Source organism: Danio aesculapii, chromosome 17 (assembly GCF_903798145.1).
Source record: "Danio aesculapii chromosome 17, fDanAes4.1, whole genome shotgun sequence".
Classification (NCBI taxonomy): Eukaryota; Metazoa; Chordata; class Actinopteri; order Cypriniformes; family Danionidae; genus Danio; species Danio aesculapii.
In genome coordinates this window covers 51,943,146-51,958,171 of record NC_079451.1, presented here as the reverse complement: position 1 = coordinate 51,958,171, position 15,026 = coordinate 51,943,146, and the positions used below count along the sequence as shown (strand labels likewise).

The 15,026-nt window shown below is 38.1% G+C and overlaps 1 protein-coding gene across 1 annotated transcript in view; it reads right to left on the bottom strand.

Annotated features, from left to right (window-relative positions):
- Positions 1-15,026, bottom strand: part of dnajc17 (DnaJ (Hsp40) homolog, subfamily C, member 17) — a 98,964-nt gene that overhangs the window by 27,689 nt on the left and 56,249 nt on the right. The window lies entirely within an intron of this gene.

Below are 15,026 nucleotides of genomic sequence, written 5' to 3'. Positions count from 1 at the left end.
TTTAGTTCTCCACTTTAAACTGTGATTTTCTTACTGCACTGCACTTACTGAATCAATGAATGTGTTTTCTTCTGTCTGCACTGATAAAACACTGTGATTTATTACATCAAGTGACAACTAACCTGATTAAGACGATAATAATGGCTAATTATATGCCAGATATTAACTTCAGTTTATGCATCATCACTAGATCTAACAGTGCAGAAGTAATCCTGATGCAATAGATGTTTAAAGGGCAGCTATGATGAAATTCACCTTTTGTAAGCCTTTTGGACAGAACTGTGTGGAGGTATAGTGTGTCCACAGTTATATTGGGGTGATAGAAACACAATAAGTCTCCTTTTCAAAATCTACTACCGTTAAAATAGGATCCAAATCCCTGTGATTTTGAGGCCCACCACAACGTGACGTCAGAATTATTCGCCCCCTTTGAATTTAGTTTTTTCTTTTTTTAATATTTCCCAAATGATGTTTAACAGAGCAAGGAAATGTTCACAGTATGTCTGATAATATTTTTTCTTCTGGAGAAAGTCTTATTTGTTTTATTTCGGCTAGAATAAAAGCAGTTTATAATTTTTTAGGATACATTTTAAGGTCAAAATTATTAGCTCAATAGTTCAATAACTTGCCTAATTACCCTAACCTACCTAGTTAACCTAATTAACCTAGTTGAGCCTTTAAATGTCACTTTAAGCTGTATAGAAGTGTCTTGAAGAATATCTAGTCTAATATTATTTACTGTCGTCATGACAAAGATAAAATAAATCAGTTATTCGAAATGAGTTATTAAAACTATTATGTTTAGAACAACACAGGCTCATTGTGAAAACGTAGCCCTGCGGACGTTTCTTGAGACAGCGAATTACGTAGGCGGAGGTACGTTTGGCTGCATTAAAATTTTTTTGTAAACGAACGCTACGGGGCGGTGTGACACCGTTCGTTTCCGCGCTTGGGGTAATGTGGGGTAAAATGAAAAAACACAGAGTTTTAAAGGAATTTACTCAGGGTTGACCAATACATTTTATTGTTAATAATGCAAATAAATGCATTGTATAATAATGGATAATAATGAAAATAATAATAATAATAATATTAATAATAATAATTCCTTACATTTATATAGCTCTTTTCTGGACACTCAAAGCGCTTTACACATTGGGGGGAATCTCCTCATCCACCACCAGTGTGCAGCATCTACCTGGACGACGCGATGGCAGCCATATTGCGCCAGACCGCACATCACACATCAGCTGATTGGTGGAGAGGAGACAGAGTGATGAAGCCAGTTATGATATGGGGATGGTTAGGAAGCCATGGTGGACAGAGGCCAGTGGGCAGATTTGGCCAGGATGACGGGGTTAAACCCCTACTCTTTTTCGAAGGACATCCTGGGATTTTTAATGACCACAGAGAGTTGAGACCTTGGTTTAACGTCTCATCCGAAAGACGGCGCTCACTGAGCAGTATAGAGTCCCTGTCACTATACTGGGGCATTAGGACCCACATAGACCACAGGTTGGACGCCCCCTGCTGGCCTCACTAACACCACCTCCGGCAGCAACCCAGCTTTCCCATGTGGTCTCCCATCGAGGTACTGACCAGGCGCAGCCCTAGCTTCAGTGGGTGACCATGTGAGAGTTGCAAACAGATAGCTTCCGACTATAAATAAATCCAAATGTGTTTATCCAATAGATAACTACATAAATAAACATACTGTGCTATGTAGAATAAAAAGAAATTAGCTACTGAGGAAATACACTATTTTATTCATTCATCCATTAATTTTCTTTTCGGCTTAGTCCCTTTATTAATCTGGGGTCGCCACAGCAGAATGAACCGCAAACTTATCCAGCAAATGTTTTACACAGCGGATGCCCTTCCAGCCGCAACCCATCTCTGGTAAACATCCATACACGCTCATTCACACTCATACACTACGGACAATTTAGCCTACCCAATTCACCTGTACAGCATATTTTTGGACTTGTGGGGAAAACCGAAGCACCCGGAGGAAACACACGCGAACGCAGGGAAAACATGCAAACTCCACACAGAAACGCCAACTGACCCAGCCGAGGCTCGAACCAGCGACCTTCTTGCTGGGAGGCAACAGCACTACCTACTGCGCCACTGCGTCGCCTACACTATTTTAAGTAAACTGAATTTAAATTAATTGTGTCAAATCTGACATTTTAAGCATGTGTTATACAAATAACCCTCCTGGCACTTTTGCCAATACTGCACAGAAACCATAGATCCAGCGGCCGTACCTTCAATGCTCATTTGCAGGAGAGGCTTGTGTGTTGTTGGCAAAAAAAGATGGTTTGTCTAACCCCATTTCTTTGGTCATTATTTGGCCAAAACTAAAAAGTGTTTCTTTACATTTGTAATTAGACTAAATGTTAAGTTAAACTAAATGAGAAATGCTGTAACTTCTGTATGTTTTTATTTTAGTTAAATATATGTGTGACCCAGGTTACTAGTGGGTATTACACAGCAATAAAGCAAATAGAAATACCCTTATATATATATATATATATATATATATATATATATATATATATATATATATATATATATATATATATATATATATATATATATATATATATATATATATATATATATATATATATATAAAACACTGCCAGAATACTTGATTAAACAATATATTTTAAAGTTGTTTATTTATATTAATCAGTTATAATAGAGTATTATACAGCATACAAGGAAATAGCGCTTTGGATTGACATCATCGTGCCTTCCGCCAAAGAGCTTAGAATCACCAAGAGGCGACACTCAATAGAACGTTCCATTGATACAGCAGCGTCCAGCAACAGCCCCGGATTTCGCCATTTTGGAGTGAAAGCTATCGGCTGTCCATTGGATCTTACTGCTGTTGCGATGGCAAGCAGCTGCTTTGTTTTTTATTTATTTATTTAAAAAGCGCATTAAAGCTGAGATACTGACCTGAAAGACGACAATACAACACTTACTATCACAATCATCAGCACTTTTAATAGTTTATTTTACAGACTTATAATATGGTGATGTTCTATTGGAATTTTTATTCTAAAATGGCCGCCGCACCATCTAGTGGCTGCTTCCCAAATCGCACTAGAGTGTCGCCTCTTGGTGAGTCTATGCTCTTTGCTTCCACTATAGTAGCAGATCAGCTGTACAAACGATAACATATCTCTCTTGTCTTTTAGCTTGTGTTCACCCTTGCTATAGAGATTCAGTGTTCGCAAGGGAACGCAGAGATGTAAGTTGTTAACAGTAGAAAACTGTTAGATTTATATCTGTTAATGTTTTAAATGCGTATTAACTGTGAAATTTCACCATTAATAAGATGCTGAAATGATTTGTATCATATATATATTTTAATGAAGGATTGAGAGAAAAACCAGATTTGTATCTGAGAGTGAAATCTGCACACGAGTGCCACCTGGGGCCCCATCATACACCTGGCGCAGTTTGCTAGTTTCAGCTAGTTTGTTTGCTAGTTTCAGCTCGGCGCAAGCGTCGTTTTGACGTTTTGCACCATGCAGTTTAAATAGCAAATGCATTTGCGCTCATATGTGCGCCCATAGGCGTTCTGGTCTAAAAAATGAGGCGTGTTGAGGCGCATTGCTGGCACGTTGCTATTTTGAGGAACTTAAATAGACAGTTCAATAGGCCAGATCAAAGCTGGTCTATTGTCCAGCGCAGAGTGCGTTAGTTGTGCGCCTCACTTACACATTGCTTAATACACACAGGATGTACAGAAAAAGCAGCAATAAAGCAATAACTAAAAAGAAACTCTGGTTAATCTCAAAACACACCTATAACTCATTAAGAGAATAAGCTCAACCCTGTTAGACCATGCGCCACAGCGCAAAGCGGATTCTTAAAATAGCTAAAGTGGATTCTGACACGCCCATAATGCGTTTGCGCCCTGCGCTTTGGACTTGGATAGTCAAAATAGAGCCCTTGGAGGTTTTCTGCTTTGATTTTGAATGATTTTCCTTGGTGAGTTCATGTTTTTTTTATTGTTTTCATTATAACATGATTTAAACTAGTGTCAAAAATGTGTTTCAATAATTAACCATTTGTTTGGTCTAGTAAAAATCACAACAACGTATATAAGAGTGAAATAGAAACAAAAAACAGTAGTGATTCCAGTGAAATACAATGTTTGTGTGTTACACAGCATTATACATGTGATTGTGTAAAGTTTAAATGGGAGAATTTAAGTAAAATGCTGTCATTTGTAAAAAGTAAAAGCCAAATACGAGAGAGAAATAGAAAAACACTCCGAAATTCAGCATAGAGAAGCATATACATGGTTATTTATTGTTGCTGTTGATTTATAAATGTGTTGAGTTGAGATAATGCATACACTGTAAAATGCTAATGGTTCCTTTGGCTTTGTGTTATCAAGGCCAGGTTTTTTGTTTTGCTTTGTTTGTTTGTGCATCTTCTTCTGCTTTTTCATCGGTGAGATGTTTTATTGACGTCAGCTGCACAGTTTTATACGTTTTCCCTAATTTCTGTTTAACGAAGAGAAGATTTTTTCAGCACATTTCTGAGCATAGTTTTAATACCTAGTTTCTAATAACTGAGTTATTTCCTCTTTGTCATGATGACAGTAAATAATATTAGACTAGATATTCTTCAAGACACTAGTATTCAGCTTAAAGTGACATTTAAAGGCTTAACTAGGTTAATTAGAGTAAAGTTAGGGTAATTAGGCAAGTCATTGTGTAACAGTGGTTTGTTCTGGAGACAATCCAAAACAAATATTGCTGAAGGGGGCTAATAATATTGAGCTTAAAATGGCTTTAAAACAATTAAAAACTGCTTTTATTCTAGCCGAAATAAAACAAATAAGACTTTCTCCAGAAGAAAAAATATTAGAGGAAATACTGTGAAAAATTCCTGAATCTGTTCAACATCAATTGGGAAATATTTGACAAAGAAGAAAAATATTGACAGGAGAGCGAATAATTCTGACTTCAACAGTATATGTGCTATAATGTGTGGGTCAGCAGTGCAGTATACAGTTTTCTCCTGCTGAGTTCTTCAGGTATTGTTATTGGCCTGCATGTTGGATTTAATTGTTCCCTCTGCACGGCTCTGATAATAAATGGACATTATTTGGATTGGGTTTAGTTTCCCGTCTATAGTTGTGGGGGTTTGAGGCTCTGAGCTGTGATAAACTCTCAGGGTTTGCGTGATATATGAACGTTGTGAAATTTCCTGGACCGTGAAATAAATGACTAATAAGAGCTTTTTGGATTGTGTGCTTATTTTTTAAAAATGAGCGCCCGTACAACTGGTACCAGAACAGAGATCATCTTGTTCAGCACAAATGTGACTTGCATGATTTACTTCATGAGTTCAGGCTTTTCGCACACTTCAGCGTTTGGCCACATGTGCAGACTCAGTGTGCTTAAAATGAAATTAAAATTAAATAAATATAAAAATAACATAAAATAATATCCAGATTTGAACTGCAGAACTGTATGTATGTATGTATGTATGTATGTATGTATGTATGTATGTATGTATGTATGTATGTATGTATGCATGTATGTATGTATGTATGTATGTATGCATGCATGTCTGGTTCTAGAATCTGATTGGCGGATAGCCATGCAATAACAGCACCAGGGCTTAATTTGTGCCGGAACACGCCAGATTCGGATCCGGCACCTCATTTTACCGATCCCCCTCCTCAACCACCCTCCTCCTGTCCGCTGTTCACTTTCACTTTCTTCCGCGACTCCCTAACCCACTTCACGTTCGTCCACGACACGCCTCCACCATCCAACACACCACCAAAATTGAGCACTGAACTGCACTCCTACAGCCTCCTCACTCTTGTGTATTACTCCACCCACATAGACTGACAGCAGATCAATAAACGCACTACAGTTTGACAAATATTGCAGCTGTTGGACAACATAATGCACTTTTGAGGCTTTTTTAGTAGAGAATGTAGTTGTTATATTACAACAATGCAGTTTATTTATAAGGATAGTGCCTATTTTAAATATTTATCATTTCTGAGAGAGAGCGCGTTGGCGGCCATCCACCACAAGATGGCGACAGAGACCTGATAATAAGTGCTTAGGGTAGAAAAACAGCAAACAAATTTCAAACTACAGCTGATCAAATCGTTATTAAACTGGTAAGTAACATTCTAAGTCAGTCTCTCTCTCTTTTTTATGTTGTAGTGCTGTATTTAGACCATATAATTGTAGTGTATTGAGTGTGAGATGGGACTCACATATCAGGAATGTGTGTATTTTGTGTTGGCCACTCTTTGTATAACGATGAGTTAATATTTGGTTGGTCTACTAGTAGTTGGTAGACTAGTACAGTAAACAGAAAGAAAGAAGAAATGCCGGCATGTGTTTAGCGTTTTTCCTTATCGCAAACACAACAGTAATCTGCTAGTGTTTGCTTTGCTTTGGCTTTTTCAGGGTTAATTACTGTGATCTCCCAATTGCAACAGAGAAATACTGGGAAATCTCTGTAGACAGCCATATTGCACTGCTACTCATGTAATATTGCTCATAAATATGAGCAATATCACATACATATTAGTGCATATGTTTATATGTACACTTAAAGTCAGAATTATTAGCCCCCCTTTGAATTTTATTTTCTTTTTTCAATATTTCCCAAATGATGTTGAACAGATTCAGGAATTTCTCACAGTATTTCCTATAATATTTTTTCTTCTGGAGAAAGTCTTATTTGTTTTATTTCGGCTAGAATAAAAGCAGTTTTTAATTTTTTATGAACCATTTTAAGGTCGAAATTATTAGCCCCTTTAAGCTAATTTTTGTTTTCGACTGTCTACAAAACAAACCATTGTTATACAATAACTTGCCTGATTACCCTAACCTGCCTAGTTACCCTAATTAACCTAGTTAAGCCTTTAAATGTCACTTTAACAAAGTATATTAACAAATAATAATAATAATAATAATATAATAATAATAAATTATAGATGATTATAATTATAAAAAGTATTATACAATATATTTATAAAGTGTTTAATAAGTAAATAAAAAATAACATTAATATTATTATTATTATTATAATTATTATTATTAATATTATCATAAAGGCGACGCAGTAGCATGTTCGCCTTACAGCAAGAAGTCACTGGTTTGAGCCTCGCCTGGGTCAGTTGGCATTTCTGTTTAGAGTTTGCATGTTCTCCCTATGTTGGCATGGGTTTCCTCCGGGTGCTCCCCACAAGACCAAAGACATTCGGTACAGGTGAATCGGGAATGCTAAAATTGCCCTTAGTGTCTGTGTGTGAATGAGTGTGTATGGATGTTTCCCAATGATAGGTTGCAGCTGGAAGGGCATCCGCTGCGTAAAACATATGCTGGATAAGTTGGCGGTTCATTCCGCTGTGGCGACCCCAGATTAATACAGGGACTAAGCCAAAAGAGAATGAATGAATGAATTATTAGGAAGGAAGAGAGAGAGAGAGAGAGAGAGAGAGTGTGTGTGTGTGTGTGTGTGTGTGTGTGTGTGTGTGTGTGTGTGTGTGTTTAAGAGGAAGAGAGTGTGCTTATGTGTATGTGTGTAATAGGAAGTGTGTTAGTGTGTTCATATGTATATCTGTGTTTGTAAAATAAAAAGTGCGTGCGTGTATATATGTGTGTGAGTATGTATGTGTTTAAGAATTTGTGTGTGTGTGTTTAAGAATGTTTGTGTATGTGTGTCTGTCTGTCCAAGAGGGAGAGTGTGTCCAAATGCGTGTTTAAGAGGTGAAGTGTGTGCGTGTTTAAAAGAGGAAGAGCTGGTGTGTATATGTTTGTGTGTGTGCATATACGAGTCTCTGTATATCTGTGTGTGTGTCTGCACATATGTGTCACTGTATTTGTGTGTGTTGCTCTGTGTACAATATGTAGAATAAAATGCAGACTCAGTGTGTGTGTGTGCGTGTGCGTGCGTGTGTGTGAGAATGGTCTGTTTTTCTTTGCTGTCAAACGCATCAGTGTTTCTGCCAGACACAACATGAACCAGATGGATGGACTATTTCAGGGAGTTTTCCTTTTTCAGCCATATCTGTGGAGCTCGACTCAAATCTGCATTCTTCCCCAAAATAAACTCCTCTGCGGGCCGCGTTTGGCTCTTGGCAGACCGAGGTTTGTTCTCTTTCTGGAGACGACGGAGGGGTTTCTGGGAATGCTGTGCTGAGAAACACTGATGTTTGAGACAGACACTATTTTAATCAGAGATGCTGATCTGTGTGCGTGTGTGTGTGCGTGTGTGTGTGCGCGTGTGTGTGCGTGCGCATGTATGTTTCTCGGATAATATTTGTGTGTTATTCTTCAATGCAGTGAGTCAATACTGTCCTGTTTACCAGTGTAAATATCTAAACATGCCTAAAGGGCACCTATTAAGCAAAAATCCCTTTTATAAGGGGTTTAAGCACAGTAGTGTGTCAGCAGTGTGTGAATATCTCCAGCCTTAAAGGTAAACATTAATTAACTACATTATTTATAATCAGACTTGATCAAAAACAGTCTGCAGAAACACTTTGATTGACATTCTCCCTTTTGTACGTGTCATCAGAGTGGGAAAGCCCCGCCCACATGTGCCCATCTCTACCTCATTAGCATAAACAGCAGCCCTGAGTGAGAAGCAGCCGTCTGTCCATTAGCCATTAGAGTGTTTGAGCTGCTGAAGATAATGTCAGCATAGACTAAGAGGATTATAGATGTGGAGTTTCAGATGAACAGCGACAGGAGCGACATAGACTGACACAAGCATGAAGCACACACTGACCAACGACAACATGCAGACCTTCACCAGCACTGACACTGACAGCACTCTTTCGTTATGCTGACACACAGGTGTGGCTCCGCCCTCTTTTGAAGAAGAGCACAACCATTTGAATTTAAAGCGACAGTCACCAAAACGCCACAATTAGGATCAAAGTCTAAAAGGGTCAGTTTCAGAGAGTTAGAGAATATCTGTGTGCTATTTTCAGCTGAAACATTTTACATATCAAAAGAGACATAATAGGACCCCTTTAAATCGACATGCATTATGATATGCTCCATCCTTAAACTTGTTGTTTGAACTTTCAGCAGTGAAACTTAAACCACACTGAACTAAACTGAACTGAACTTCACCTCTGAAATCTGGACTTTACTGGAACTATGTTGAGCTGCTTTGACACAATCTACATTGTGAAAAGCGCTATATAAATAAACATGAATTGAATTACTCATATTTTTGTGTGTATTTTGAAATATCACATAAAAACTGCTTAACGGAAACGCCAAGATGTGCATAAATTTTGAAAATGTGCATTAAAAATGTATTTATCTTTTTAATAAGAAAGATTGCTCATAAACTCTGCTCAGGGTATATGCAGGAATCCTAAAGGTAATTTCAATACCTTTTTAAGACTTTTTAAAGACCTTCTCTGAATATTTTAAGAGCCCGTCGCCACATCAAGTTCTAATCCGTATCAAACCTTTGACTTAATAAACAGTTGCTAATAAACAGTAGTTAATAGAAGTGTGAACCTACACTGGCCTCACGGTTCGGTTACGATTATCAGGCCATCGATTCGGTTCAATTCGATATCTCGGTGCATTGATGATGCTTACCATACACAATTTGATTTTTTACTTCACAGCACAGCAATTCTTGTCTTAATGTATAAATATATTTACGTATTATTTGTAATAAACTTTTAATAATAATAATACATTTTATTTAAAAGCGTCTTTCTGGCAACTCAAGCACAGCGTACAATAAAACAAGAGCAAAAAAGCAACAAGAGAAATAATATATAAATATACACAACAATAGTGCAGATACAATTAAGTATTAAAAGCCATCTTAAATAGGTGGGTTTTTAGTCTTGATTTGAATAGTGTGAGGGAGTCAATGTTTCTGATGGCAGGTGGTAATGAGTTCCAAAGCCGGAGAGCAGAGCGGGCGAATGCTCCCATAGACGATAGATGAGCAGAGGGAACAGACAAGTGGATGGAGGAAGAAGATTGCAGGGTGCTAGAAAGAACAGAAATGTGGATGAGGGCAGACAAATATGGAGGGGCGAGATTGTGGATGGCTTTGAATGTTTAACATCAAAGTTTTAAAATCAATTCGAAAATGAACTGGTAAGCAGTGAAGCTGCTGCAGGACAGGGGAGATGTGATGAGAAGAAGAGGTTCTGGTGATTTGTCCTTTAAAACAAGCAGTCAGATATATGAACTGCACCATTAAAAACTCAAGTACATGCACATTTATAGCAAATAAACAAACGTAAATATTATTCCGCTCGATTTCCGAGCATTGTCTAGCCTGTTCTTACGCCCCAATGATTGGTCACACGCTCAACAGAAAGGGCTGCGACTGGCTCTAACGCTCTGGCGCTGTTCACCGATGAGTGACGCTGATAAACGGCAGCAGTGATCACAGCTGATTCATGATAGACGCCGAGGAGAAAACTCGCTCTGCAGACACACGCTCATAAGAAACAAAGCTTGAAAGAATAAATTACACGGTTGTTTTCAGCGACACTCTTCAGCCACTGTTTAATCTTGTCTTTCTCCAACCAGGAGTACGCAAACTTACATTTTCCTGTTTCGCTCTGTGGTTTCACTACATGTGGAGAGCGTCACATCACCTTCGCAAATTACATGCCTTCACCCGGAAATTTTGTCACAAATTACGTGCCATCACTCGGAAATTTTGTCACAAATTACGTGCCATCACCCGGATGGAGGAGCTTGGCCGGAAGCACCCCAGCCCAAACCAATTGCGTGGATCGAGTACGCCGTTGATAATATTAGGAGGAAAATAAATATATTGTGCTTTTTTGGACACTTTGGACAACACTTAAACAAAATCTAACACCTCGTACAAACGCGATTAAGACTTTTTAATACTTTTTAAGAGCCTTAACTTTCCCGTAATTGATTGATCAACTTTTATTACTTTAAGACCCCGCAGACACCCTGCTGCTGCAAACACATTTAGGGAATAAACTTGAATGAAAGAATAAAAGTCACTCATTGGATGGAAACGCTGCTTTGTTCACTAAAGCTTTATGAGATATATTATGTTTTGTGCATTAATTTAATTCGCATGCTTGGATAGAAACACCGCTAGTGTCACCTGATCTTTCAGAAATTCCTCTAATATGATGATCTGATTACTGATTATTATTATTAATGTTGAAAACTGCTTCATAGTTTTGTAGAAACCATGACATGTTTTATATGTAACCAGGGCTGTTTCTCAATTTCAAGAACGCAGAGATCAGGCATGCGTTCTTGTGAAGACCAGTCTTGCTAGGTCACCTCGGAAGAACAAACTCGGGAGACCGCGAGGACAGAGAACGCATCCTGTGAGAAATGAGATGCTCCTCCTGATGGTCACATGACCCTCACGCATCTTTAACCTAAAGTTATTTAAACATTACAGCATTCATACAACGATTTACTGTTTGTCCCCTTTTCTTCACAATATATACTATGCATAAAGACTTATATGTACGTTGCACATTATAAATAAAACAGATTTTAATACGAATTTAACACCCTTAATGTGTTTATTCTGTTATTAAGATTTTCATGGTGATGTTTATATTCACCGTTTCATTTAGGGGAAACTCCTGACATAAATAAGTTCATAATAATCTCTGAACTTTAATAATAAATCTAAATAAAATGATGCACTTCCCACCTCCAGCCGCAATGACTTCTGGGACTTCTAGATCGAGTTTGGGGCTCAAGTCTGCATCGATGCGTCCTCGATATCAAGAACACATCCGGGAAGTTTCACGCATCCTCTGTTCTTGCGGTCCTGAGTATTGGAACTGATCTTTGGCAATTAATGATGACGTTACAGCAGAACACGAGAACATTAGAACACTAGGACGCAAGATCACTGAAGAACGTATATTGAGAAACAGCCAACACATAAAATAAGCCACATCTCATCTTTCAGGTAAGTCAAACTCATCCTCCATCCAGAAACAGGATTATCCATATCTGGGTTTTTTTTTTTATGGATGCTCTACTGAATATATCTGCAGGCTAATGGACAGACGGCTGCTTCTCACTCAGGGCTGCTGTTTATGCTAATGACGGAGAGATGGGCACTAGTGGGCGGGGCTTTCCCCCTCTGATGACACGTACAAAGAGAGAATGTCAATCAAAGTGTTTCCTTTATCAGGGCTGATTATAAAAAATACAATTAATTCATGTTTACCATTAGAAGCTGGAGATATTCACGTGCCGCTGACAAACAGCTGTGGTTAAACCCCTTATTAAATAGATTTTTTTAGCATAATAGGATGCTTATTTAAATTTAATTTTAGCTTTGGTTATTTGGTCATTTTCATAAATCACTTTTTATTAGTTTTTGTTTTACATTATTTCTGTTTATCTTTCGTTTTATGTCAGCTTTAGTCATTTCATCTGATTCATATGGTCTAGACATCCCCAAAAATGACTTCATGCATGATATTATTTAGTTCCAACCTGATTTATGTTATGATTCATCATGGTGAGCAGACGAGTCTAAAAGCAGGAGCGCAGCACTAGTGAAGGCCTCGTCTCTAACATCTCGTGCCAGTCACACATTACACACACTGCTACACACACACACACACACGTACGTCTCAGACTGTAATGAGGCGGTGCTGGGGGTCTGAGAGCAGCTCGCGTGCCTGAGCTCCAACTCAAACAAACTCAAACACAGCAGTAGACTTTTACACAGCAGCACCAATGCAAAACCTCCATGTTTACATACTTCCCCCTGACGGACACATGACAAATGTTATTTAGATTGAGCGCCAAATCCATAAGAATCATCTGGAACGATGGGGTAACTTTAGACTTTTGTTACACTTCACAAAAAAGACAAGCGCTCACGAACAGAAGCAAAGTCAACACATTTACAAGAGTGCTAATTTACAGTTAAGGGTCAGTTCACATTAAAATTGCACCACTGCACAGGTTTCAACCTGGTTTGAGTTTCTTTCGTCTGTTGAACACAAATGAAGATATACTGAAGAATACTGGAAAAAACAGCCCTCGACTTCCATTGTATTTTTGGTCTTGCTATGTATGTCAATAGCTATTTTTTCAACCACTTATTTTTACATGCATTTTGAATTATCGCATTAAAAACTGATTGATGGAACTGCTAAGACACACATAAATTTAGGAAATGCAGAAAGTATTAAATTTTAAATAATAGAGTTGTGTTTGGTTGATAGATAGAGCTGGTGTCATCTGCATAGGAATGGAAATGGATCTGGTTTTTGCAATGATTAAAATGTTTATCCTTTTTCTTATTACTTTATTAATATGATTATTTGATCACTATTTCATTTTTTAAATAATTTCAACTAATAAATAAAGTTTAAACATTACCTAATTTGGGAATGTTCAGTTGAAGTGTCTTTGTCCCTCTCTTCGTCTGCCAAGGAGCTACCAAACCAGCTCATAAGTCATGGAGACCTCTTAAGTGGAATTGCAGGGCCTGATGACTGGAAACCACTGTTCCTATTGTTATCTGCTGTGTGTTAATGCTGTCTAATGTGATATTACTATGTTTATGTGTTAATTCTGTTTAAAAGTATTTCCTTTTTGTGCAAGATAGTCTTTTACACCATTACTCCGTTTGTCCACACTACGTCGGAATTTTCGAGCACCGAAAATGGAGGGTTCTGGAAACGCTGGAGAGGCCATTTTAATTTGAAAACGCTGCTGCTCCGTCTCAGTGTGGGTGAGGGAAAACGGAGACATCTGAAAACGGAGACGGGTCTGCAGACATTCTCTAATTGGCACTTGTCCCTCAATATTAAGTAGCCTACACACAGTTCAGTCCTGCATCCTCTCCTTGTAATTTCAGACTTCGCAAGTTTGATGCGGAAAACAAACTCCTGAGGACACGTCGGGTAAATCTTCAAAGTGAACAGTGTACTATATAACCTCATTCACATCACCCTGACTAAGCTGTTTCACTATCTTAACAATAAAATGAAGACATGATATGAGGAACTGCCTATTTTCATTTTGATATTAACAACTTAACAGGCAGCAGAAATGTTGAGGCGTCGTGTAGCCGCATATTTATACGAGCGTCATCTTCATTGTATACGTATTTATAACAAAATGTAGCCTATCCCTGATAAAGAAACAGCTTAAATCAGCCTAGGCTGGTTGACCAGCCTGGTTTTAGAGGGGTTTTGGCCATTTCCAGGCTGGTTTCCAGCCATTTCAAGCCTGGTCTTAGCTGGTCAGGCTTGAAAATTACCAGCTAAATCCAGCTAAAACCAACTTGACCAGCCTGGTTTAAGCTAGACATAGCTGGTTTTGGCTTTGCTCCCAGCCTGACCAGCTAAGGCCAGACTGGAAATGGCTGGATGCCAGCCTGGAAATGGCCAAAACCCATCTAAAACCAGGCTGGGCTGGTTTTAGCTGTTTTTCAGGAGCAATAACATCACTGCCTTCTTTCATTTTCATTGAAAATATGAAACACACCCTGTCTTTTGCTTAATATCAGTTTTAATAATCAATAATGGCCATTATTAAAGTATTATGTACAATAAGTTTATACAATATAGGAAATAAAGGCAAGCAATCAGTCAAATGTGCAGAATCAGTGTACGTGGTTACATTAATTATTAACTTATCTTTGCGCTCAGCCAAAACACGTTACCTGAGAAGTAATAGATTCAAAAGACCAAAGTCAGAGAATATGTCGTTTGATAGAGACAAGATGACTTAAATATCACATTTAACAAATATAGTGAGATTAGATCCAGCGGTAGATCCTTGATGAACAGTCACCCTGCCTACGCTGTTTCCCTATCTTAACAATAAAATGAAAACATGATTTAAGGAACTGCCTATTTTCATTTTGATATTAACTTAACAGACACCAAATTAAACCGTTGAGGTGTTGTGTAGCTGCATATTTAAATGAGCGTCATCTTCACTGTGTGCATATTTATAACAAAACGGAGCCTATAATTT